Source organism: Gossypium raimondii, chromosome 11, assembly GCF_025698545.1.
Source record: "Gossypium raimondii isolate GPD5lz chromosome 11, ASM2569854v1, whole genome shotgun sequence".
Classification (NCBI taxonomy): domain Eukaryota; kingdom Viridiplantae; phylum Streptophyta; class Magnoliopsida; order Malvales; family Malvaceae; genus Gossypium; species Gossypium raimondii.
In genome coordinates, this window is record NC_068575.1 from 40,671,920 (window position 1) to 40,697,462 (window position 25,543).

At 34.3% G+C, this 25,543-nt stretch overlaps 1 non-coding gene across 1 annotated transcript; it reads right to left on the reverse strand.

Moving 5' to 3' along the window:
• Window positions 1–10,178: 10,178 nt before the first annotated feature.
• On the reverse strand, window positions 10,179–10,282 carry LOC128035118 (small nucleolar RNA R71). The gene has a single exon (XR_008191521.1). It is a non-coding gene; the product is annotated as a small nucleolar RNA R71 (small nucleolar RNA).
• Window positions 10,283–25,543: the final 15,261 nt, after the last annotated feature.

The following is a 25,543-nucleotide window of genomic DNA, read 5'->3' on the forward strand; positions in this document are numbered from 1 at the left end:
CTTGGAAATTTTGAGATTTAAGTTTAAGTTCACCACATGTGGATTTAGCGTTATTAACATCTTATATGAAAGAGATCGACTTGACAGTTGTTGGATTGAAGATGAGGGGCTTGCAAAACGAGAGATGAGCGGTGAGGGTGCTGGAGATGATGCTCTTTGTTGCAAAACTAATGAGGATAGTGTAGGTTAAAGAGATTTTTACCAAGTAGCAATAAGATTATAGAAAAGAAAAAAAGGATGCCTCTTCATGGATACATGCATGTTTATTTTGTATACAAAATCCTCCGGTTGTCCTTAAGACTGCCGTTTGCATAAGAGTGCATGAGGGCCAAGCTGTCTGGAACATGTGTCTTTAGTCCGATGGGACACTACCTCCAATCCTTTTATTAATCCTACCGCCTAATGTGTATTGGGTATTATTGGTGAGGGGTTCATAATAATTTGTTATCCAAATATTCTGCGCCAGTCGAATGTTCTTAGAATTTGAGCCTTTGGTTTTTTTGGGGATGGGGGATTTAGTTCTGATTTCTATGTTGTAAATGTAAGGATGGATTATTGCATGTCATGGTACCGAATAAGAGGTACTTCTACAAACAATGAGGTATGTACTTGGATTAAAATTAAGGTATCTAGTTGGTGTAGAAGCTGAAGTTTTGGCCACTGGGGCAGTGTTTTCCTCTATCTAAATTATGTGGCCCAGACTGTTGCCAAGACTTTGGACTGCAAGGCTGTCGGCCTGCATATGTTGTCATCCAAGAGGCTACGTCAATACTGATTTTCAACATCATTACCCAAAGCATGCTAGTCAGCTATAATTGTCCGAATGTTGTAGCTTTCTCGTTATAAATAATTCTGAGCATTGCATGGATGGAGATAAGGTGTATTTTTCACTTTTTTGAGAGAATGATGTGGACATCACAGGAGAGTATTCTTTTCTAGAGCCGGCAATGGAGCTACACAAGGACACCATGACTGAATCAAACCCTTCATTTATTGGGACTTTCCGGGACCCTCTTTTTGTTTTTGGGTTTAAACCCAAACTGTGATTGGAAAGTTCCATCATCAGCAAATTCAACTAACAAAATCCAAGCGCACAATCATTCCAAATTTATGGCTTGCTTGCTAATGGTGCTAGCAGTCTGTTAGCTGGTCCGGGCCTAGTGCATGGTACCTGTCCCTGGTGGTTCAGTTTTCTACGTGTCTATTTGGACCACGTCTACAGCCGATTGGGACAGTGACTGATTGTTTCTTTTTAATCAAAAGATAAAAACCTGCAAAAAATAATGCCAAAGATGCTTTTAATAAAATGTTATTTTGTACCCAGTAAAATCTGGCATCGAATTTTCCCAAAAGACAATTGGTCATCTCATCTATACAATGTCATGCATGTGAAATTGTTTGCTACAAAGTTTTTTCTGGCTCTATGGCTTGTTTTGGCTTTTAAATCAAAGATTCGATAGATATTTCATGATTTAAAGCCTCGTTTGGCTTTTCCCATTTCAAGATCCTTCGTTCCTTACAAAAGCAATATAAAAATAAATAAAATGTGTTGGAGATATTTAAGAACCAATCGTTTCTAGCCTCACAACATAAAATAGACCCCAAACAAATGCCTCCTTGTTCTCTTTTTTATTCTCATTAATATTATTCGGATCTGCTTTTGCCTTTTTTCATAGATTGCATCAAACTTCAGCATATGTTCCACTTTTTTGCAATGGAGTCCCCTTATCTGGAAGCATTGAAAAGAACAATTAGAAATGGAGTGGCACCTTGGGGGGCTTGGGCCCATCTTCTATACATTATTTAAAGTGAAAGTCTCTTTTTTATTAGTTTTAGACTTTAGTTGCTTGGTTTGGCTCTGAATGCTGGTGGTTTAATCCTATTCATTTTATTATTATTTGTTGTTTTATCTATTATGTCTTGAAGCTAATGGCGTACTGAAATCTCAAGGATGTGATAGTCTTTTTAATGTATAATTCCCATTGTCCTTTTTGCTAAAAATGAGTTCACAAACTTTGAGATTTTGGGTATTTTGATTTAAGTTTTATGTGTGAAAAAATTATTTTCAAGTTTGTAGTTAATTATTGAATTTTTCTTAAGAAAAGTTGATAATAATGAATTGTAATTCAATTTTTTTAAAAAATCAGCTTAATTAAAACGTTATTATTTTAATTAATAAATTTTGAGTATAGTGATATGATACATCACATTTATCAAGAAAGAACAAAATTATGAAAACAACATTATTAAAATGAGCAACCATAAAATTTCAATAGAACATAAAAAACTATCCTTTTATCCCTTTCCATGCAATATTTTTTTCGCCATGGTTAAGCCAAATAAATGTTAAAGGGTAACTCTTGCTTTAATCCCAAACTTAATTCAATTTATTTATTGAGTTATCTTTAACAGATTATATTTAATACGTTTAAATTTCAAATCTCAACAGTTGTTTCTTAATGAAACAAATGTCTCTTTTATAAAATTTAAAATTTATTTTTATTTTAAATTTTAGAAACCAAATCCATCATCATTTCTCTTTCAATAAAGGAGTTGGATTAACCATTTTAAAATAAAGAAATGCAATTAAAACCTAAATTTTTTATGGTATATCAATATATTAATTCCATGTTAGTGATCAATCTAGACCTATTTATGTGTTGGAAATTAAAGCTTTATCTAATTTAAATTCAACTAGCTTAATTTCAAATTTTATTTATTTTAAAAAATTCTTCAGTCTTATTCTTATTATAAGATGAGGCAAAGAAAAATATAAACAATGAAGCAAGTGTTTATATAAGATTTATGGTTGGTGGTTATAAGTACCTCATACCCTAGTGGAGCCATCAAGAGCCGCAAAGAGGAGCTCTTTAGAAAGAATGGGTGATTGGTCTTTTGGAAAGAAGAAGGATCCTTTTGTAGGCAATGGACCTAGCAAATAGTACTCCTATTTTATAGGTTAGTAAGTAGGGTTATAAGCTCCTGCCACAATGTGACAAATCAGGAGAGGTGATGTGGTAGATGGATGGTGGCAAGAAGCTATGAAGTTTGTGACATGATGGATGTGATGTGGTAGGTGTCTGACTGATCTTATAACACCCTTAACTCGTCTCCGTCACCGGATTAGAGTTACGGAGTATTACAATACAATTTAGAACATTTAAATGCAAATAGAAACGATTATACAAATTATCTTGTAACATTCAATAAGTCATATAAATCAAGGTAGAAATACATTTATGGACCTTAAATCGAGCCTATGGGACTCTAGAAATAATTTGAAAACTACCAGGGGTCATTTTGAAACAAAACAAAAAATATTAAAAATTTAAAAATCTTTGAAATCAGGGGTCACACGGTTGTGTGGCCATACCGTGTGGCTCAGAACATAGTCATGTGGCTACTCTACACGTCCGTGTATGCAAACTGTGTAACTAACTGTGCCTGTGTAAAATAAAGTCACTCGGTTGTGTGGCCAAGTTGTGTAACTCACTATGACTGTGTAGCTCAGGGTCACACGGTCGTGTCACTAGGCCATGTAACTCTCTGTGCCCATGTGGACCAACCTTGTAACCTCCCAAACCCGGCCATGGTCGAATCGAGAAGGCCACGTTGGACACCTTAATGTCAAACCTACCCTAACGATAGTTAAAAACCTTCAAGTACTCCTTTTTATAAAATTGTAGTTTCTATTACTAGCTTTGGAAAATGTCCATTTACTTAGTCCAACCATGCTTAGGTCAAATTAGCGAATTAGGTAAGTTTTTGTAAAACCTTACTGGTGGCGTTGCTTTTGAAAAATCATTTTGCTATCTTCTTAGCAGCGGAAATGTACCATTACTAGTCAAATTATTAATTTAGCCATATATCATGCATAGTCCATTTCAACATATTTATAAAAACTGTGTATCTATACCAAATATACGTGTCCTGCATGCATGAAAAACCCCAAAATCTCGAACAGTCCCAAATCACAGTTTAAAGAAACTTTGCAATCCAAAACCAAATAATAACAAAATAATCAAAAAAATATAATTAAATTAAAATAATATGACGAAGTAAAGTCTGAAGTCCGACGTATGTCCGCATGCCAATTCCGATCCTAAGTTCGATCATTACCTGAAAAGTTGAGATAATGGCGTGAGCTTAACAAGCTCAGTGTGAAACTAAACAAGCATTAAGCATTCATATAGGCAATTTCATAAAGGTACCAATAGCACAATCAAACATTAGCAATAATAATTTTCAAATGCACATGATCATGAAAAATGCATATGTGAGATCCTACCTATACCACCTGCTACACACCACGAGTTCCCTAGAACCCGTCTGCCAAACTCCAACATATGTGAGCAATGCTCGATGCGGTAAAACCACCAATAATCAATAATACAGTGAAACTGCCAAATAAATAATGTGATATAATTGCCAATCCCCTCAGTACTCCAAATGCAGTGCACTGACTACAAATATATGCAGACTTAATATGCCGCCAGTACTCCACGGAACTCCTCCATCAACCACAAAATCTCATCCCAATGCACATGCAATATGTCATTCAAATTCATACATAATCATATTTCAACACTTTTCACATTTATTCAACATGTTCAACATGTCCTCAATAATCACATACTTACAGCAAAAGGAAGCAGTGCTCCAATTTTCAAATTACCATTAAGATGATATATATCAATATCGTTCAATTAACATACTTTACGAATTTTATTGTGCACCAATAACAACCTCACGTATATATATCATAGTAAATATTTCATGCATTTAAATCATGCACAAATCTAATATCTCAACACTTCATACCATTCAATCAAACATTCTCATATCACATAATATAATTATGCATAACAATCTCAATTACATATTCATACAATCAAACTAGCAATTTTGCCAACACATCAGTCTTTTAAGACTCGAAACGTACCTGGTTCAGCCACTCGTAAAAGTAATATTTTGGCTACTATGCCAAACCAACCAGCAAGCTAATTTATCAAATATAACATGACATTTATCATTACTAAACAAATTTTACAAGTTTAGGACCCACACCTTATTTTTCACTTTTTTGCAGCACCCTAGTGACTCTTCCAATTTTCTTTAATAAATCTTCATACGATCCTAAACCAAAATTTAGTATAAATTCAATCAATTTACCACTTAACCAAGTCCCAATTACCCACTTATGGGTTTAAACCAATTTTCGAATTAATAACTATTTTACGAATTCAACTAGTTCGATTCCTTACCTTGTATCAATGCGAACCGTACGTACAATCGTTCTTCGACTTTACGGTTGATTTGGGGCGTTTGAGTCAGCACCTAATTTCATAATATACTAGAAAATTAGTAGCTAATAATTATTAAATTCCTTCATTTAATCAATCCATAATATTTACACGACAACTATGTCGAAACAACAATTAATTTTATACTTAATTGCACTTACGCTTCCCAATTTGTGAGTATCTAATGCCCAAACGATCAAGAACGTTTTTCCCTATTTGACATGGGTTTAATAGTTGATTAGGAGGGTTCAAGAACTCAAATTAAAGTGGAAATTAATTGGGAAAGATTCAAGAAACAAAACATCCCCCTATTCTACACATATGCGCACGCACCACCACCCATGATGGCCGAAATTGGGGATGAATTTTAAAATGGTTTGAGACCTCATTAAAATTTGGAAAAATACATTTAAAATCCCATAAATTCCATATCTGGAAATTTATGTTTTTAATGGAAAAGATTAATTAAGAAATTGACGAGAAAAGAGACCTTACACAAGCTAGTCGAGAGAAACGACAATGACACTTTCTAGGCGATGTTTGGGATCGATCTTGGAGTTCAAAATTTCAAATTTGAGGCTGATTTAATTGAGAAAAAATTGCATCAATATAGAAAAGGATATGGTGCAAAATCTTGATGCAAAAAGAAGAAGAAGAAGAATATGGTAAAAGGGTAGGTGTAGGCAACGACAACAATGGACAAAAAAAGGAAAAGAAAAAAAAATAAAGATGAAGAGAAATAGGGTTAGGGACAGCTAAGGTAGAAGAAAAGTGATTAAAAGATTGATTATTTTGATAAAAGTTGTATTTATAGCTAGGTTTACTAGGCTTGGATGCCAGCACATAAAAAAACAAAGGAATTTACAAAAAGAATTTAATTTATTTATAAGAGTTGAGACTTGAACTTGGGGCCTCCAACTAACTTTCAAGCTTTCACATTTAATGACTAACCATTGGGTCAACTCCCTATTTTGATATATTTTTAAATTTTATGGAGCTAAATTTAGAATGATATAGCTTTACCCCTTTAAAGAAATTTCGTCATTGAAATTACTTGTTTCGAAGAGATGAGGATACTGAAGCCGAATTAAGTCCTCCAGCTCCCAAGTAGCCTCTTTGGTGCCATGATTTCTCCACAGTACTTTAACTAATGGAATTTTCTTTCGTCTTAGAACTTTGGTCTCACATTCTAATATTCGAACCGGTTCTTCCTCAAATGATAAATCCGATCTAAACTCAATCTCCTCAACTGGAACAATATGCGAGGGATCATCAATACCGTCTCAACATCGAGACATGAAACACATCGTGAATACGATCTAACTCAGGTGGCAACTCAAGTTGGTAAGCCACATGACCAACCCTTTTAAGGACTTGATAAGGACCAATGAATCTAGGTCTTAACTTGCCCTTTCGACCAAATCTCAAAAATTTCTTCCATGGAGAGACTTTAAGGAAAATCCCCCATATTGAACTCAATGTCCTTGCACTTTAAATCGGCATGCAACTTCTATCCATTAGAAGCTACCTTCAATCTTTCTTGAATTAATTGAATTTTGTCATCGGTTTCCATAACCAATTCTGGACCAATCAACTTCCTTTCTCCCACTTCAGTCCAACATAAAGGTGAGTGGCACTTACGACCATAAAGAGCTTCGTAAGGTGCCATTTGGATAATTAACTGAAAACTGTTATTATAGGCAAATTCTTCCATCGGTAAATACTCTCCCAACTGCCTTAGAATTTAATTACATAACTCATCAACATATCTTCTAATATCTGAATGACCCTTTCCGACTAACCATCGGATTGTGGATGGAAAGCCGTACTAAAATCCAATCGAGTACCCAAAGCCTCGTACAACTTCTTCCAGAATTGAGACATGAATCTAGGATCCCGGTCTGAAATAATTAACACTGGCACACCATACAATCTCACTATCTTAGAAACATAAAGCTTAGCTAACTTTTGGAGAGAGTAATCGATACGAACAAGAACAAAATGGGTGGACTTAGTCAATCTATCAACCACAACCCAAACCGAATCTTTCTTAGTAGGCGTTAAGGGCAACCCACTAACAAAGTCCATTGTCACTCTCTCCCACTTCCACTGTGGAATTCGAATCGGTTGATGTTCAGCTTTCACTTGCTGGCAAGTCAAACATTTAGATACAAATTCGGTCACTTCACGTTTAAGATCACGATACATCTTAGGACTACCAGGCCGTGTGCAACATAAGTTGCCCCTAAAACAATCCATTTCAAAGCCAAATCTTGCACACCGAGACACACCAACTCTACCAACATTCACATGTTTAAAACACACTTCAAAACCTCAAAACATGCCAAATATTCACTCATTATATACCTAACAAATATGCCATCAAAAGGCACTTCAAATTACACATCGATTCAATTCATTCCAAGATACATAATAACTTAAACATGCATCACCATATTCACACATCATTGAACCACTTCAACCACATATAAATAAGTTATAAGCCATATTTTTTTATTGCACTTAAAAGTGACTAAAAGACATCAACATACCTATACATTCACAAGTCAAAACAAAATATATATATCAAATTACGATAGATCACCCTTCCCATTAGCTTGTGCCATTTACAACAATGACGATCTGTCTAGACAAGCATCAACAACCAGTTAGCCAACTAGATGATGCATGAATGGAGCGTGCTAGCAAGTGCATTTCTCAATATATTTGTTGAGGATCCATTGCAACATGGCACCAAACACAAGGTGATTATAATAGTGTGGGTGATGTCTTTAAAGACTATTGGTGAGGATTCGCTAGGTGATCTGCCGAAACTTTGGTTAAGTTTTAGTTAAGTTTTCGTAATTTTATCTAAATTCAATAAATTGTGGAATTTAAGTCTTTTATTGACCTTAGGGGCCGAATGAGGCCTAAGGGTGAGCTAATATGCTTTGTGAGAGTGCAGGAGACCATTAAAATGTGTATTAACTCGATATTGGTCGTTGTGTTACAACACAAAAAGTTGGTTGTCGCAGCATAGGAAGCAAAATAGAAGAATTTCAAGACTGCTTTCAGTGTCGCGACACAGCCTGAAGATGTCGCGACACACCCCTGAAGATACCCTAAAGATAAAGCATACTGCCTTCGATGTCGTGACATAGTACCTGGTGTGTCGCGACATCACCTTTGTACGGGAAATAATTACAAGCCCGAGGTATTTTGGTCCATACAATCAAACATTAAGCACGAGAATGGAAACTAACCTAGGGTTAAGGACAACAGTTACTCTAAGTCTATAAATAGGCTTATTTAACACATATTAGGAACAACTCTTTCATATTGCATAATTTTCTTCCTAGTTTTAGTCTTTAGTCTTTCTATTTTCTTAAGCTTTAGGTTTATTTCAGCATTGTTCTTTTTCTTTTGCAAAAGAAACCAGATTTGTAAACTCGATTAAACTCTATGAGGATTCGAAACTCTATTCAATACAAATCAGGTTTCTTCTAAACTTTATATTCTTGAATTTTTTTCATGTTTATATTATATATCAAGTCTATATTGTTTATGAGATCCATGAGGAACTAATCCTCCTATGGGGGATTAGTGAATTAAGGTATGATAAACTAACTATTTTTTAGGGTTCTCCTAGCGGATCTGCTATTCAGGAAAGAAAGAACTTAAACCCTAAGCTTGACGACCCTAGGAAGTTCTTGCTGACTCATTATTCTAATGGAAGATCAGAAGATCCTACTAAGGTATCGACTAGTTGATTGAACAAGAAAACTCAAAACAACAGTTGGTTATGATTACTGAAGCGAGCTAGTCACCTATGCTCAGGTTTGACAAGTTCTACTATTTAATTTCTCGTTATTTATTTATTTTCTTTTTATTATTATTAAAAACCCCAAAAACCTCTCTTTATATTTCATTATAATATAATTATCTAAATTACTAATTAGATCTATACTTGCTTAGGTTAGAATTAACTTAATGTTCGCCTCCCTTAGGTATGATCCTCGGAGTGCTTATATACTCCACTGTAATTATATTACAACTTGATCTATATACTTGTGGATATCGTCCTTTTTAATATATTTTTCGCAAGACTTGTACTTTGGGCGTTGGTACGTTTGAAGGTGGTCAAGTTGTTGGCATCGTTGCCGGGGAGGCAACGTCACTAATTTTATTTTAATTTTTACATTGTAATAGAATAATTAGGAAAATTTTAAATTATAGCTATGATTTTATTTTCTTATTTTTATTCTAACTTCTTCTCTTTGGGTTTAGTGTATGACTCGTAGTAAGGGAAACCTATAGCACCAGCCACTAATCCAAAAAGAATATTTCGTAGGAACAGTCGATAGCAACAACAATAGTAGCAACAACAAATGCAGAACCAGCCACCTGTTGCAAGTAATTTACCATCACGAGGTAATTCATTGTTCGAAATGGTTAACAATAATAACTTATAAGATCTACCACCACCACCAAATATGGCACGTAACGAAAGAACTCTAACAGAATATGCGCTACCAAATTTGGATATGGTTCAAGGGAGTATAACGAGACTAGCCATCATGACCAATAACTTTGAGATCAAGCCAGCCATGATCCAGATTATCAAAAACAATTCGCAGTTTCGAGGAACGATGACAAAATATCTGAGTCAACATTTAAAATGGTTCCTCCAGCTTTGTGATACTTTTAAATATAATGAGGTCACTGATGATGCTATTCGTCTTGGGTTGTTCCCTTTCTCATTAATAGATAATGTATTTTTTTGGTTAGATTCGCAGGCACCAGGGTCCATCACGACATAGGACAAATTTGCAGGAAAGTTCCTACAAAATTTCTTCCCCATTAGCAAGACGGTCTAGCTAAGAAGGGAGATTGCTATGTTCAAACAGTTAGAGGGAGAGTTTTCATGAAGCTTGAGAACATTTTAAGAATTTGATTCAGAAATGTCCATATCACGGATTGCCTGAGAGGTTATGATTGTAAATTTTCTACAATGGGTTAGATGTACATGCAAGGTCAAGATTGGATGGAGCCGTAGGAGGAGTCTTAATGAGCCAAATGTACGAGGATGCATATGAATTAATAGAAAATATGGCAATGAACTCCATACAATGGCTAACTGAATGATATACATATGACCGGAGACCTTCTACGGTAAAGGTTGTCTAAGAAAATGATAGATATCAACAGTTAGTGGATAGAATCAACCACATAAAGTTCACGAACAGCGCACCATCCATATATGGAGGGGACAAACCGCTCTTCCAATAAATTAACAATCCAACAGAGGACGTGAGTTATATCGGGATATTTTAACCTTTAAAAACCCCTTTTAACCAAACCCTAAAACTCTTTTAACTTCTAAACTCTCTCAAACCATCTCAAAAATCTATAAAACCTAACCACTTCTTTTTATTTTCTCTCCTATTTTGTTGCAATTCTTTCTCATTTTATTCTAAGTGCAAGTATAATCATTAAACAAGGGGAGTCATCACAATCTTGGGGAAAGGAATAACAAAGACTCCAAAGTCAAGGGTAAAAATTCCAAAACTTGAAAATTTATTGTTTCATTGCTTTTGAAATGTTATCTGTTATTAGTAGTGCTAGCAAACATTATAGAAAATATGCCTTTTAAGAAAACTAGAAAAACCAATGTGCAAGAACCACCGGCAGTTTCAAATCCCTTAAAATTTTGAAACCAAAATGCCAAGAAGTATTATCTTGAACTTCAAGGCAAAACTTTTATCCAAGAAGTATGAAAATGACCTCACGAGAAATGAGGACAACTATGATGAGGCATTCCAGTCATAATATTCTACACCAAAAGGGCTTGCCATCTGAATCCCAACCCACCTTGCACCCCCGATGGGTGAGAGCTCCCACCAAGGAAATGCCATGAGAAAAGCAAAAGCACCAACGGAAAGGGGGCACTCACCTTGTTATGATGATTCAGACGATGATTAAACTAAATCTTTCATTTTCACTTTTTTCAAATTGTATTAATTTGGAATAATCTTTAAATTTTGTTTTTAGAAGTAAGATTAACAATAGATTTTTATTTCTTTTATTTATTGTTGTAGAATTTTTTACGTAGGAACCCCACATGGAAGAGGCATAATGATTTTTAGCTTTCAACAATCAAAGGAGGAAGCACCTGTCAATTTCCTAAAGAACTATCACAACCAATTGAGTAACTTCTTTCCTTACATTTTCAGGGTTACACATCGAGGACAATGTGTTATCTAAAGTGTGGAAGGTAACATGGAAATTTTTTTAAAATTTTTACGAATGTCTTTTATTTTTCTTGTCAATTGTGTCCTTGAGCTTGTAGAAATACAAGTGATTGGTTAGGAGCATGTACATAGGTTGATTGTATTTATGGTAAATATGGCATGATGATAAGTGATTTTAAATGTTTGACTATTAGATTATTAAGTTCTATATATTACACAGTAAATAGGCATTAAGCAATTAAATGTACCGAATAACATAGAGAATACAAGGAAACAAGCATGCTAGTATGAATGATAGATTATTGAATTTGTAATTGTTTGGTTGATTAAATTTGTGAATATTGAGATACCTAGGAATGACCTAAGGCATTGTTTGGTATACACTCAGTGCCAAAAAGTTAACCTTTGTTTATTCAACCTTAGTACCTATTTTGAGTTAGAAAACAATTCTTGATGAACCTCTATACAAAACCTGAGCTAAAAACAATAATTTGTGCTTACATTTTTTATTTGGTCTTGAATTGCATGATTATAAATGTCTGGTCATACATATTGAGGGTTAAGTAGATACATTACGGTGATTTTGTAAAAACAAAGTGATAGGAAAAATCAGTGTGGTATGGTGATTATAGGTTAGCTTAAAAGTGCAAAACGAAAAAAAATGAAAAAAAGAAAAAGAAAAATTAAATTAGTAGAAAAAGGGACGTGAAAAGAATAAAAGCATTTGTGAATGAGGTACCATGAAAAAGAAGGAAAAGTGAAAAAGTCACAAAAATAGAAAAACTCGTTAATTAAGAGCACAAAAACTCATGAGCTAGCCGTAGTTGCTATATGATGCTGAGATTTCCTATAATGAGAAAGAAGGAAGGTAAGAGGATGAGAAATAAGGCAGTGAGCGGGAAAGGGTCATTAAGGGAGAGATTAGGGGACAATATGATGTGTCAAACTATTTTCGTCCTTGAAACTATTTGATGCTTATTTTTCTTGAACTCAATACATGTCCTAAGCCTCAGAACGTTACAAGTCGAAAAGCCCTATGTGATCTAGGTAGACTTATTTACAATTTGACATCATACTAAATAATTGCACTTACGATTTTTTGTATTATGTTAGAATAATCAAATTACTTGTATAATTTATTGATGGATCCCTACATTTGAATCCATTAATACTTGTATGCTTTGTAATATACTGAACTTAGGTGTTTGATATAAAAAATGGTAAGTTATCTAGATATCATGCCAAGATTATATGTGAATATAAAATGCTTATTTATGTGCTCCAAAGCCAACAAATGTATCATACTTGCTCAAGGGTCGTCTTTTCATTTATTATTTTTGTTTGCTTTCCTTGAGGACAAGAATTGACTTAAGTGTGGGGGAGTTTTATCTATCGTAATTCGATATAGCAGATTAAACTAGTTTTCACACTTTAAGAGCTTGAATACAAGCACTTTGGTTAAGTTTTAGTTAAGTTTTTGTAATTTTATCTAAATTCAATAAATTATGTAATTTGAGTCTTTTATGACCTTAGGGGCCGAATGAGGCCTAAAGGTGAGCTAATATGCTTTGTGAGTGTCCAAGAGACCATTAGAAGGTGTACTAACTCAATATTAGTTGCTATGTTACAACACAGAGCGTTGGATATCGCAACATAGGAAGTAGGATAGAAGAATTTCAAGATTGTCTTCGGTGTCACGACACGGTCTGAGCATGTCACAACAGACTCTTGAAGATACCTTGAAGATGAAACATACTGCCTTCGATGTCGCGACACAAGACCTAGTGTGTCGCGACATCACCTTTGTACAGGAAAAATTACGAACCAAAGGCGTTTTGGCTCGCACAATCAAACATTAAGCACAAGAACGGCAACTAACCTAGGGTTAAGGATGACGGCCACTCTAAGTCTATAAGTAGGCTTATTTAACACACGTTAGTGACGACTTTTTCATATTGCATAATTTTCTTCATAGTTTTAGTCTTCAGTTTTTCTTTTTTCTTAGGCTTTAGGTTTCTTTCAGTATTATTCTTTTACTTTTGCGAAAGAAACAAGATTTGTGAACTCGGTCAAAATCTGTGAGGATTTAACATTTTATTCAATACAAATCAAGCTTCTTCTAAAATTTATATTCTTCAATTATTATTCATGTTTATGTTGCATATCAAGTCTATATTGTTTATGAGATCCGTGAGGAACTAATCCTCCCGTGGGGGATTAACGAGTGGAGGTATGATAAACTAATTGTTTTGTAGGGTTCTCTTAGCGAATCAACTATTCAGGAAAGGAATAACTTAAACCTTAGGCTTGACAACCCTATGAAGTCATCAAGGTAGAAATTAACCAAAAATTGGTATGGCCTATCCATGAACACCTTAACCCCGAATTGGTCTGGACTGTGAGGTTGAGAGATAAGTAATTATTGCTGGTTCATTATTCTAGTGGAAGATCGTAAGATCCTACTAGGGTATCGACTAGTTGATTGAACAAGAAAACTCAAAGTGACAGTTGGTTATGATTACTAAAGCGATCTTATCACCTATGCTCAGATTTGACAAATTTTGCTATTTGATTTCTTGTTATTTGCTTATTTATTTTATTATTATTAAAAATCCCAAAAAACTCTCTTTATATTTCATCATAATATAATTCATCTAAAGTACTAATTAGATCTACGTGTGCTTAGGTTAGAATTAACTTAGTGTTCGCCTTCCTTGGGTACAATCCTCAAAGTGCTCATCTACTTTTTTGTAGCTATATTACAATCTGACCCATATACTTGCAAATACTGCCCTTTTTAATATATTTTGTGGAGGATTTATACTATGGACGTTGGTACGTCTAGAGGTGGTCACTAGGTGCATTTCTCAAGATATTTATTAAAGTGCTCATGCTTAACTTATGGCCTGTACTATCTTTATTCCATAATTAGAATGCTTGCATGTTAACTTGTTATCCCTATATTCTTAAAATTTCCTAGCAAGCTAATTATTGCTTTTTTTTTATTGGCCACCTAAGCAAAGGCTTTTAGCTATGTGTCTTTCTGTTATTACCTCTTTATGTTTTACATCAAACCACCTAAAGATACTTGAGGGTGTATTTATTATATTAACCATTCCTTTACAATGATGTGGCTCGATTTTTGGCAATATTGGCTTACAAAAGCTTAAACAACACAGAATTGTTGTACATAAAACTACCCTTCCATTGAGCTTGCATAGTTCCATTTTTATCACAATTTCCCTTCATTCTCATTAATTATATGCACTGCAGTGGTGATGTTAATGCCATTTGTTTCGAATAGTGGGACCAACTATGGTTGATGGTATTATTCTCACAATTGTGATTGTGATTGTGATGGCAATGTTCTGAAGAGGTAGAACTAGATGTTTGTGAAGTTTTCTTTGGTGGAAGCGATGGGGATTTTTTAATAAATGTTTCTTGGAAACTATTGAGCTTTTCAGCCAAAAGTAAATTTTGATTGGCTTATTGACTCTTTGAATGCACGATCCATCGTGTAAGCTTTGGCATACTTCATTCAATTAGTGTACCAATGTTACGGGGAGTTTGTAGGCTTTGTCATTTCAACACCTTTCTTTAAGGTTTCATATTACAATCCTTTCCCCATTCATCTTGTAGGTTTTGGCATACTTCATACAATTGACTTATTAATTGTAGGGGGAGTTTGTTGGCTTTTACATTTCAACACCATTTTTATTGTGTCATCTTAGCAGTCCTTTACCCCTTCTGAAGATATCTTTTTACCTACTTAATCTTTGTAGTGTGAGGCTCTATAACCTTCCTTTCTTTTTGTTATTGTTTTTAGTATTGTTGATGCTCGAAAAGTCAAAACCATTGTAGTTAATTTTTCCCTTTATCTTTGATATAATTTCTACCTGGGTTATTTGCCTAATAAATAAGTGAAGGTGTCCTTACTAGATAGTCATTTTGATGACATCTTTTAAGTAAAGGCAATACTTTATCACATGGCCAACTTTTCTCTAGGGTTGGAATCTCCCCGAAACTTTTTTTTTTTAAAGTTTGACCACATAAGAGCTAGAAGAGGCCCCGAGATTTTGAAATATGCCATATCACTCAAAATTTATATAGGCAAGGTATATTAACAAAACTTAGCATAAATGGCTCTCTCTCTCTCTCTCTCTTGTTCTCTTTCTCTCTTACATTTTGCCTTAGGGTTGACATTGTCGGGGGGTTCATTTCTCCTTTTAGGAGAGTTTGATGACATTATAAACTATTCAAGTTGATGATTTCTCTATGAACGAAATGTGGCCCTTTTTTTCGAGCTCCTACTTATGTTATAGTAGCATTATCCAATTGTTGAAAGTGAGTCATTCTGCGTCTGTATTCCTCATGATTAGGATAAGTCTGCTCACATGGTGTTAGATTTAAAGGAGCTCACTTTGAGCCTGAAGTTCCTAATATTGTAGGGTAGGAAGGTTTTCCTATGGTTGTCTCCGACTAACAGCTAGAGCTTGGGTATATTTTTGCATATGGCATTAGTACATGGGGTAAGGGATGAACATATAACATGCATGGATGTGGTTGGCATACTAACCTTGACTTAGGGACGCATAAGCATGGTAATGTTGTTGAGGATTTTTTGGCTTTCTTAACTTAGAGGATGAAGACATTGGTTGGGTAGAGACATGGTTTTTTTTTTAGTTTGTTCTCACAAATTGTACCAATTAGTGATACAAGTTTGGGGGTTGGTGGTTATAGGCGGTTCAAACTGTGGTGGAGGTGCTAGGAGCCAAAAAGGAAAGCTCTTTAGTGAGAATGGGTGATTGGGCCCTTTGGGAGTTTAATGATCCTTTCATAAGTGATGGACAATAGAGACAATGATCGATGAAACTAGTAACTAGTACTACTATTTTATAGGCTAGTTCGTAGGGTTGTAGGCTCCTATGGTGTGATTGAACAAAAGAAGTCATACAGTGACAGGTGGTAGGAGTTACGATGTTTGGGTCATAACGAACATGATGAAGGAGGTCTCTAATACATCTTGAATAGGTATGATTAGTTCTTTAGGTGGGCGAACCTTTGCACTGATAAGCTTAGGCGAACTCCATAAATGATTCAAAACTAAGTATTGGTATAATATAAAAGAAAATGTGGTCACAAAGGCATAAAATAATTTCAATGGCACCACGCATGGCTTTCATTTGATGATAACCAAACAGCATAGCTTTGATCTAAATCCAATCATTTGAAACAAAGTTAAACAAATTCCACTAAAAATGATATACACACAAAATAGTAGGTTTAAAAGAATAAAATTTTCCAAATATTAAATTTTGGTTACTTAGATTTAATTCAATTTAGGTTATGTTTGAAATATTATATTTTAGGTTTGAAATAATTGGCTAGAATTTTGTGTTAGTATTTTAAGTTTTAATGTTTAAATCTTAGTGTTAATATCTTCTTGTAATTTCTTTTTACCAAAAATGAAATTTTAACTCAAATTACTATTTAATTAATAAAATAATTTAAATTTAAATACAAAAATTAATGTAATAGCTTGAGACCACCAACACCAAGCTTTGTTTACCAGACAAAAAGGCTACGTAATAATTAACCATGAGTCATGAGGTAGCCATGAATATGCTAGAAATGTGAACACTGGCTCACGTGCTTCTGCTACCCACCACCATGCTCATCATCTAATCTTTCTCAATGCCTTGGGAATGTCCATCTCAAAAGCTGTTATTTTTTTAACTTTAAAATATTACTTCATGTACTGTTAGATTAGTACTTTTTCATTTTTGCATATTTTATGCGAGGTTTTAGCACTTCCTCTGGAATTATTTCACTTTCTTTTAAAATTTTATAATTTAAAGATGCTATATGTGATGAATTCACCAAGTTAATCACCTTTGATAAAGGATGGGGAACCTACCCCGCATACCACATCATCATCATGTTTACACTACTATCTTTTGTTAATATTTGTGAAACCTCAATCATATATAAATACATATGCAAATAGCTCACTATCACTCAATTATCCATTCTTCTCTCCAAGACACATGTCCAAGATACTCATATTTATTTCTATAAATTATAAACTCTTTTCATTTATAAGATAGACATTACATTATACTTTTTTATCCGACTTAAAATCTCATTTCATCATTGTATTATTTTGTTTCTTTATATTTTATTATTGTAAGGGTTAAAGTGCGATTTGACCGTTATTAGCTTATAATTTTATAAATTTTATAAGATCAAAAATGATGTATTCCCATTTTAGGGGGCTCTAGCCCCTATTAACCCCCTTCCCTAACATTGTTTTTTACTCCAAGACATCACTTTCATTCTCACACTTTGTTAAATCTGAATTTTTTTTATAGTTAATTCTCCATGTCTTGACTTGTATGGAGTAGTAATTAAAGTTTTTGTCAAACACTTTTTCGACATGAATTCAAATAGTGTGACCATCATTTCTCACTCCTAATATTGTATGGAAAAAAAAGCTCTTTGTGCCTAGGAATGAATCCATAATTTTTTGGGGGAATCGAAATTGAATAATAAATTTTTAAGAGGTCAAAATATAATTTTATCATTTATTAATTTCTGATTTCATCATTTTCAAAACGGCTAAACAAAATTTCTTTTATTTTTGAAAAGACCAAAATACAATTTTAATATATTAACTTAAATTTTCATTATTTATATAAATTACATTATTTTCATTTTTAGGTCCCAAGCCCTTTTCCTCTCTTTAAAATCACCCCTGTTCATGCCAACCATCTCCAACATCTATCACCTATATTTTTCAAAAAGCTAACTAAATAATGAGTAGAGGATAACAATAATTATTTAATCATTATTCATTTCCAATAGGAGAAAAAATTTAATTTCTCATTAACTACTTAATAAATATTGCCTAAATCATGGTTAATTTTTAATGTAATAATAACATCATTAACATAATCTCGTATACAACCTTTCTAATTTGGTGTTGCAAATGTCGATTTCTCTCTGTGAAAATGTTGATCCTGAAAAATCCATTGTGGAGAAGTTGATTCCTAATAAGGTTAGGTTCAGAGACAAGGAGGAAGAGACGAGTAATGACATGATGATCGAGCTGCCCTCAGATCAACCTACTTCTTGGAGAGACATGCTTGTCAGCCACTTTTCAAAGGGTGGCTTAAATGGCTTGGAAGAAAATGAAGCTATTGATATTTTGGAAGAGGACATTCAAAGGACTATTGTGAATGGCATGCCTTTTATTACTTTTTTGGATAGGATTCATCAAATCCTCATCCAGGGTATGGATAATACTGTGATCTTAAAACTTCTAGGTCGTAATATTGGTTTTTCGGTTTTACAGAACAAAATTTACAGCATCTGGAGACCCTCAACCCCTATTCACATGATGGATATTGAAAATGGCTATTTCCTAGTCAAATTTCAAAACAAGCTGGGTTGTAAAAAGGCTCTCTTTGAAGGACTGTGGACTATATTTGGCCAATATTTGACTATTCAACCTTGGACGATGACATTTGGATCAAATTCCCTACCTTACCTAGTTACTTATACAACTGTAAAATCATTACAGAAATTGGAGAACTTGTTGGTAAAGTGGTCAAGTTAGATATGAACACTGATAGTAGGACGAGGAGACGGTTTGCTAGAATGACGATTTATGTCAATTTGGAAAAGCCATTGGTGTCCCAAATCTTGATCAATGGTCGACCACAAAAGGTGGAATACGATTCTCTTTCTACTATTTACTTTCACTGTGGAAGGTATGGCCATGTGAAAAACATTTGCAACTTTAGAATTCTTGACTCTACGGTTGAGGTGAACATTGACTCGTTTGTGACCGCACCGGAGAATAAAAAATTAAACATTTAAGGATTAGAGAAGAAGGACGAGAACTACGAACCGTGGATGATCTTAGAAAGGAAATCAAGGCGTAAATTTAGGGACAACCTGCAGAAATTATCCAGAAATCAAGAGAGGGAAAATAAAGGTTCTCGATTCAATGGCCTCAATAATAGGGATTTAAAAAAAAAATTCATGACAGAGATATGGCTAATTTTTGGAGTTCTAAAGGGAAAGGTATTTTAAATAAAGATAAGCACAGAAAAGATTTGGGTATCCAGAATAACGGTCAGCCAGAATTAAATAGGAAAAATAATAAAGTAAATTTAAGGAGGTGGGCTCTAAATTTGTTCTAGGCCTGGTTATCAAAAGGAATACTGGACCGCAAATGGGTTCCAACTTGATTCACACTAGTACTAATGAGATTGTACAAATTACAGATGAACTTACAACTAGATTGGGCCTAGGGGATTTTTCGCCTAAATAGGCTTGGGATTTGATAGACCAAGATGTCTAGGAATGAGAGAAACAGTAGGCCTCTATTGCTCCTAGTAGCTGTAGTAGATCCCTAGTGGTGGAAGCAGTACCAAATGATGTCATCGATGGGGAGATCCTGCATGTTGAAGGGAAGTCTTCAGCTTACCGTTCAACCTCGACTTGAAAGGGGTCTGATAGAAGAGAAGTGGTGGTGGGCGTAGGTAGCCTCAACTCCGGCAAGCATTCGATGGTGGTTTTTATTGAAAGCAAAGATGCTTTATCCATAAACAGCTCTTTGGTTCTGGTGGGGCTTTCCGGGACGAGCAAGGGGAATAAATTTAAAGGCAGAATTAGTAAGCAGAATAAAATCCTTCATGACAACAATGTGCGATTCAAAAATGCTGGCTCCCAACGTGTTTATCTAAAAAAATCCATGGAACAATTAGCAGAGAGAATTTCGGCTATCTCTAAGGATAATTTCGATTCTGGAAATTCTACCAGAGATGATGAGCAGAAGGAGAGGTTTAATCCCCTGGGCAGTAAGGCTGTTGCGTTTTGTATGTTTTGTTCCTTTTGAATTTTATTTGTTTGGGTTTTGTTATATTTTATTTTTAATTGTCTTTTAATTTTTTATGGAACCAAATCTAAAAATTTTCTCATGGAACTATCAAGGTTGTGCTAGCAGGAATTTTATTCGAGCTTTTCAAGAATATAATGTGGAACATAAACTAGATATTTTTTGCTTGGTTGAATCGAGAGTAAGCGATAAAAAAACTAATTTTATTATTGAGCAACTGGGTTTTAATTCTTCTCATCGGGTAGAAGTTGTTGGATTTTCAGGTGGCATCTAGGTGGGATGGAATGATTCTGTTCAAATTCAAATCATTAGTATTTATCCTCAATTTATTTTTCTTCGAGTTGATAATTTAATCTCTAATAAGTCTTTTCTTATCTCTTTTGTCTATGGCAGCCCTGATAGGCTCAAACGAAAGTTTCTTTGGGAAGGGTTAAAATTTGTCTCCCCAACTTAGTCTATTCCTTGGCTAATTATGGGAGACTTCAATGCCATTTTATCTTCTACAGATAAGAGAAGTCCCTTTACCTTTAGGTAAGCATTGTGAATTATTTGGTAATTTCATTGATTCTTGTGCTTTGTAGGATTTAGGGTATATTGGACCTTTTTACATTTGGCAATGAGGTGGTACTTTTGTAAGATTAGATCGGGCTCTAGCAAATGATGAATGGATGCCAACGTTCTCGCAGTGCTTAGTTCAACATCTCACTCGTATTAAGTCTGATCATCGGCCTCTCGTACCTTCTACTAAACTGGACATTGGCATATCTAAAGGACGACCTTTCAGATTTTTAGCAAGATGGACGCAACACAATACTTTTTCCACTTTTGTAAAAGAAAAGTGGAATTTTGTAGGTAATATGGTCGATTCCTTAAATAATTTTACTTTTTCTGTTAAAATCTAGAATAGGAATGTGTATGGATTTCAAGGTGCACGCAAGTGACATCTTATGCGATCACTTAATAATATTCAAAAGGCCTTTGATCATTTCCTCTCTAGTCAGTTAACTTAGAAATAATTGAAAGTTCGGGATGAGTTGGAAAATATTCTTGACCATGAGAACTTACTGTGGAGACAAAACGCTCGTTGTGACTGGCTTCATTTGGGTGATAGAAACACAGAATTTTACCATAGTTGTACGATCAAGAGAAGGAAATTCAATCGTATTACTACCTTATGTATCGATGATGGGGAATGGTGTTCTGATCAAGATATCTTGCAGACTAAGGCGATAAAATTCTTTAAAAGGCTTTATGGTGAGACTACCCTTACCTTAAGAAGCATTCCTAGTTTTGGTTTTCCTAGACTTACTTCTTCGGAGGTTTCTTTTTTAGAAGTTGATATTACTAACGAGGAAATCAAAAGGGCGTTATTTGACATGACGCCTCTGAAAGCGCCTGGTAGTGATGGATATCATGCTCTTTTCTTCCAAAGTTAGTGGGTCAAAGATATCTTTTCTGGAAGACCGATCGAACAGGAGCTGAATAACACGGTGATTGTTTTAATTCCCAAAAAAGAGAGTCTCAAAGATTTCGGTCAATTTCGTCCCATTAGCTTATGCTCTGTGCTTTATAAGTTGGTTATGAAAGTGATTGCAAAACGGTTTAAGGTGATTTTTCCTAAACTGATTTCTCAAGAACAAGCTCATTTCAAAGCTGGCCAAAACATATCTGATAACATTATTCTTGCCCAAGAAGTCATCCATTCTATGCGATGCAAGCGGAAAGGGAAAAACCGGATGGTCGTTAATTCGGACTTGGAGAAAGCTTACGACAGAGTTAGTTGGGAGTTTATTTCTACCTCTTTTTTGTAGATCCTTTAGAATGGTGTGCCTGCTCGAAAGTTTAAAGTGGTTAGAGAAATCTGTCAAGGATGTCCTCTATCGCCTTATCTTTTTGTTCTCTGCATGGAATGGTTGGGGCATATTATTCAAACTGAAATGGATATCGGTAATTGGAAACCTATTCGGTTATGTCGTAATAACCCTACAGTCTCACATTTGTTTTTTGTCAATGACTTGGTGATCTTTTGCAAAGCACATCTGAATCAAGCACGGCTGTTAGAGTTCATCCTTAACCAATTTTGTGAGACTTCAAGACATAAAATCAGTGTTAGAAAGAGTAATATCTTCTTTTCCAAGGTTACTACAGGTGATGTTCGTAATTAAATTACTCAAATGTTCGGATTTCAGGAAGTTCAGAATATTAGCAAGTATTTAGGTGTTCCTCTTCTTCACGAGAGGGTTACCAAAAATACGTTAAGTTTTGTTGTTGCTAAGGTAAGGTGGAAACTGCAGAATTGGGATGCAAGGAAGTTATCTATGGTAGAGAGAATCACCTTGGCGCAATCAGTACTCTTCTCCATTCCAAATTATTTTATGCAGTCTCTGATGATTTCGAGAGGTGTGTGTTTAGATATTGAGAAATTGGTCAGACAATTTATTTGGGGTCGCACAGATGGTCATCCTAAAATATCTTTAGTAGGGTGGGACTCTATTTCTCAACCACGGGCTCGGGGGGGCCTTGGTTTTACACATTTGGATGATCAAAATAAGTCATTTCTTATGAAGATTGGCTTTATCCTTGTTTCTAATAGTGATGCACTTTGGGTTTGTGTCCTTCGCTCTAAGTATAGTTGGAAAGAACAGCTTCCGAACTCTATTAGCAGGAATCAATGCTCCCATTTATGGAGTTCTCTTTCTAATATATGACTGTTATTCCATGAGAATTTAATTTGGTCTCTTGGCAATGACTCTACAATCGGTTGTTGGAAAGACCCTTGGATTCCAGGTATGGGTTTTTTAATCTCTAAAATTCCATCTTTTACTAACCTTGATTTGGACTGTCATGTTAAGGAGTTTGTCAAATCAGATTGGAGCTGGAATTTGGATCTACTTAATGTATGGTTACCTGAAGATGTGATTTGTAGGATTATTAGTATTCTTCCCCCACATTCAGACTCTGGATCAGATAGGGTGATTTAGGCTCGGTCAACTTCAGGAGCTTTCTCGGTTTGTAGTGATTATTGGGCTTTAAAATAGACTACTTGAAATTCTCAAAACTAGCACTAGAAGTCTATTTGAAAATATCCGAGACAACAGAGAGTTAGAGTCTTTCTTTGGTTGGCTTTTCAGCAAAGACTCCTTACTAATTCGGAACGTGTAAGAAGGGGAACTGGACATAGTAATTCGTACACATTATGTAGGCATGCGGTTGAAGATTTGGCACATGTTCTCCGAGATTGCCCTTTTGCAAAGGATCTGTGGACGTTTGTACTTCCAGAACAACTTGAACAAAGGCTCTTTTCTACCTCTTTTTTGAATTAGCTTTCACTTAACCTTTGTTCTCATGAAAGATTGCAAGGTAGTGGGCTCTCTTGGCTATGTTTATTTGGATTAATTGCTTGGTACATCTGGAAGAATAAATTTTTTTTTATCTTTCAGAATACTTCCTGGACAGCAACTGATGTGGTTAAGACCTCTAGTTGCTGGGCTCGACAATACGAATTATGCATTGGAAGTGGTAAAAGGAATAATCCCAGTTCGAATTCTGCAAATATCTCGGATGATACTTGGGTTTTTTTATCCACGGATGGAGCTGTGGCCAAATATTCTGGATATGTTGCTACAGGAGGTGTGGCTAGGGACCATGATAGAAATTGAAGAGTGGGATTCACTCGTTTCTTAGGAGTTTGTTCTCCGTTTGAGGCTAAAGTCTGGGGTATCCTTGATGGAATTCTTATTTTGCTAAATAAGGGATACAAGCGAGTCATTATCTTGACTGATAATCTTGAAGTCATCCAAACCTTGTCTGACTTGGAATTGAAAGATTCTGGGATTACTGTACTCAGAAGGACTCAGTGCATCACGAGGGCGGAAGGGATGTGGAAGATTAAACATATTCCAAGAAATCGAAATTTGGTGGCAGATCGTCTTGCTAAACTTAGTTTGAATTGGAAATCAAGCTTACAAGTTTTTAATGAGGCTCCTAAGGAAATAATAGATTTGTTATAGGAAGATAAAGACAATAGTTGTCTTATGTAGTTGATTTTAATCATTTTCTTTTCACCAAAAAAAACATAATCTTGTATCTATGAATTTTAGAAAAAAAAATATAATATTTGGTAAGAATACTCAAAATAACCAAAATAAGGAAGAAAAGGAAACAAAAGGCAATTAGAAGTGAGAATATTAAAATCAAATTATCTAAACACAAAATTGAAAATTCTTTTTTTTAATAGAAAAATTCAAGCTTAATTTAATTATTACTTCACGCAATCATTTCTTTTTAAATTTATGAATTTTAGCATTTATTATATCCTCTAATTACTTTATTTTATAAACAATTCCGGAAACAAACGTTAAGTAATAAATATAGGAAAATGATTGAAATTTGAGGCCGCGTGAGGGGTTTGGTTCATCATTAATTAGCACGTTGGGTTGCTTATTTAAAAAGCCAAATTAAATTGATTTAACTTTAATTTCAGAATTATTATTAGTACTTTTTTTTGTAAATACAACATAGCATAAAGTTATTACCAAACCACACGTGCCACTCTGCTACTTGCGCTGCTTTTTACTCAAATTCTCATTTATTAATATCAATGTATTATTTTTTACGAAACAGAACAAGGTTCCCTAATAAGAGAATAAAAATATACCCAAGTTCCAAATTTGGTTGAGTCGCTTTACACTCAATTTAATCTCATTTAAAAGTTAAAAGCTCGAATTTGAGAAAATTTAAGTGCAAAATTACTTCAACCCGAAAAAATTTTAAAAATGAAATTTATAACTAGACAACATTCTTAAAATAAAATTACATTGTAATTATTTAATTTTATAACCATATTAATAAATTGTCATGAATAAAAATATTAATCTTTATGTTAAATTATCGAATAAAATGAATTTGAAAAACTTTAAGTAGGAGTATACTTTTTAACACCATCATTATAAACATATAACAAATATAGCGATTAAAATTTTTAATATGGTATTAAATATTTAATAATATAATACTTTAATTTATATCATATAATTATATAATAAGTATTACATGCAAGGATATCTAAATGTAGATCCAAAGGG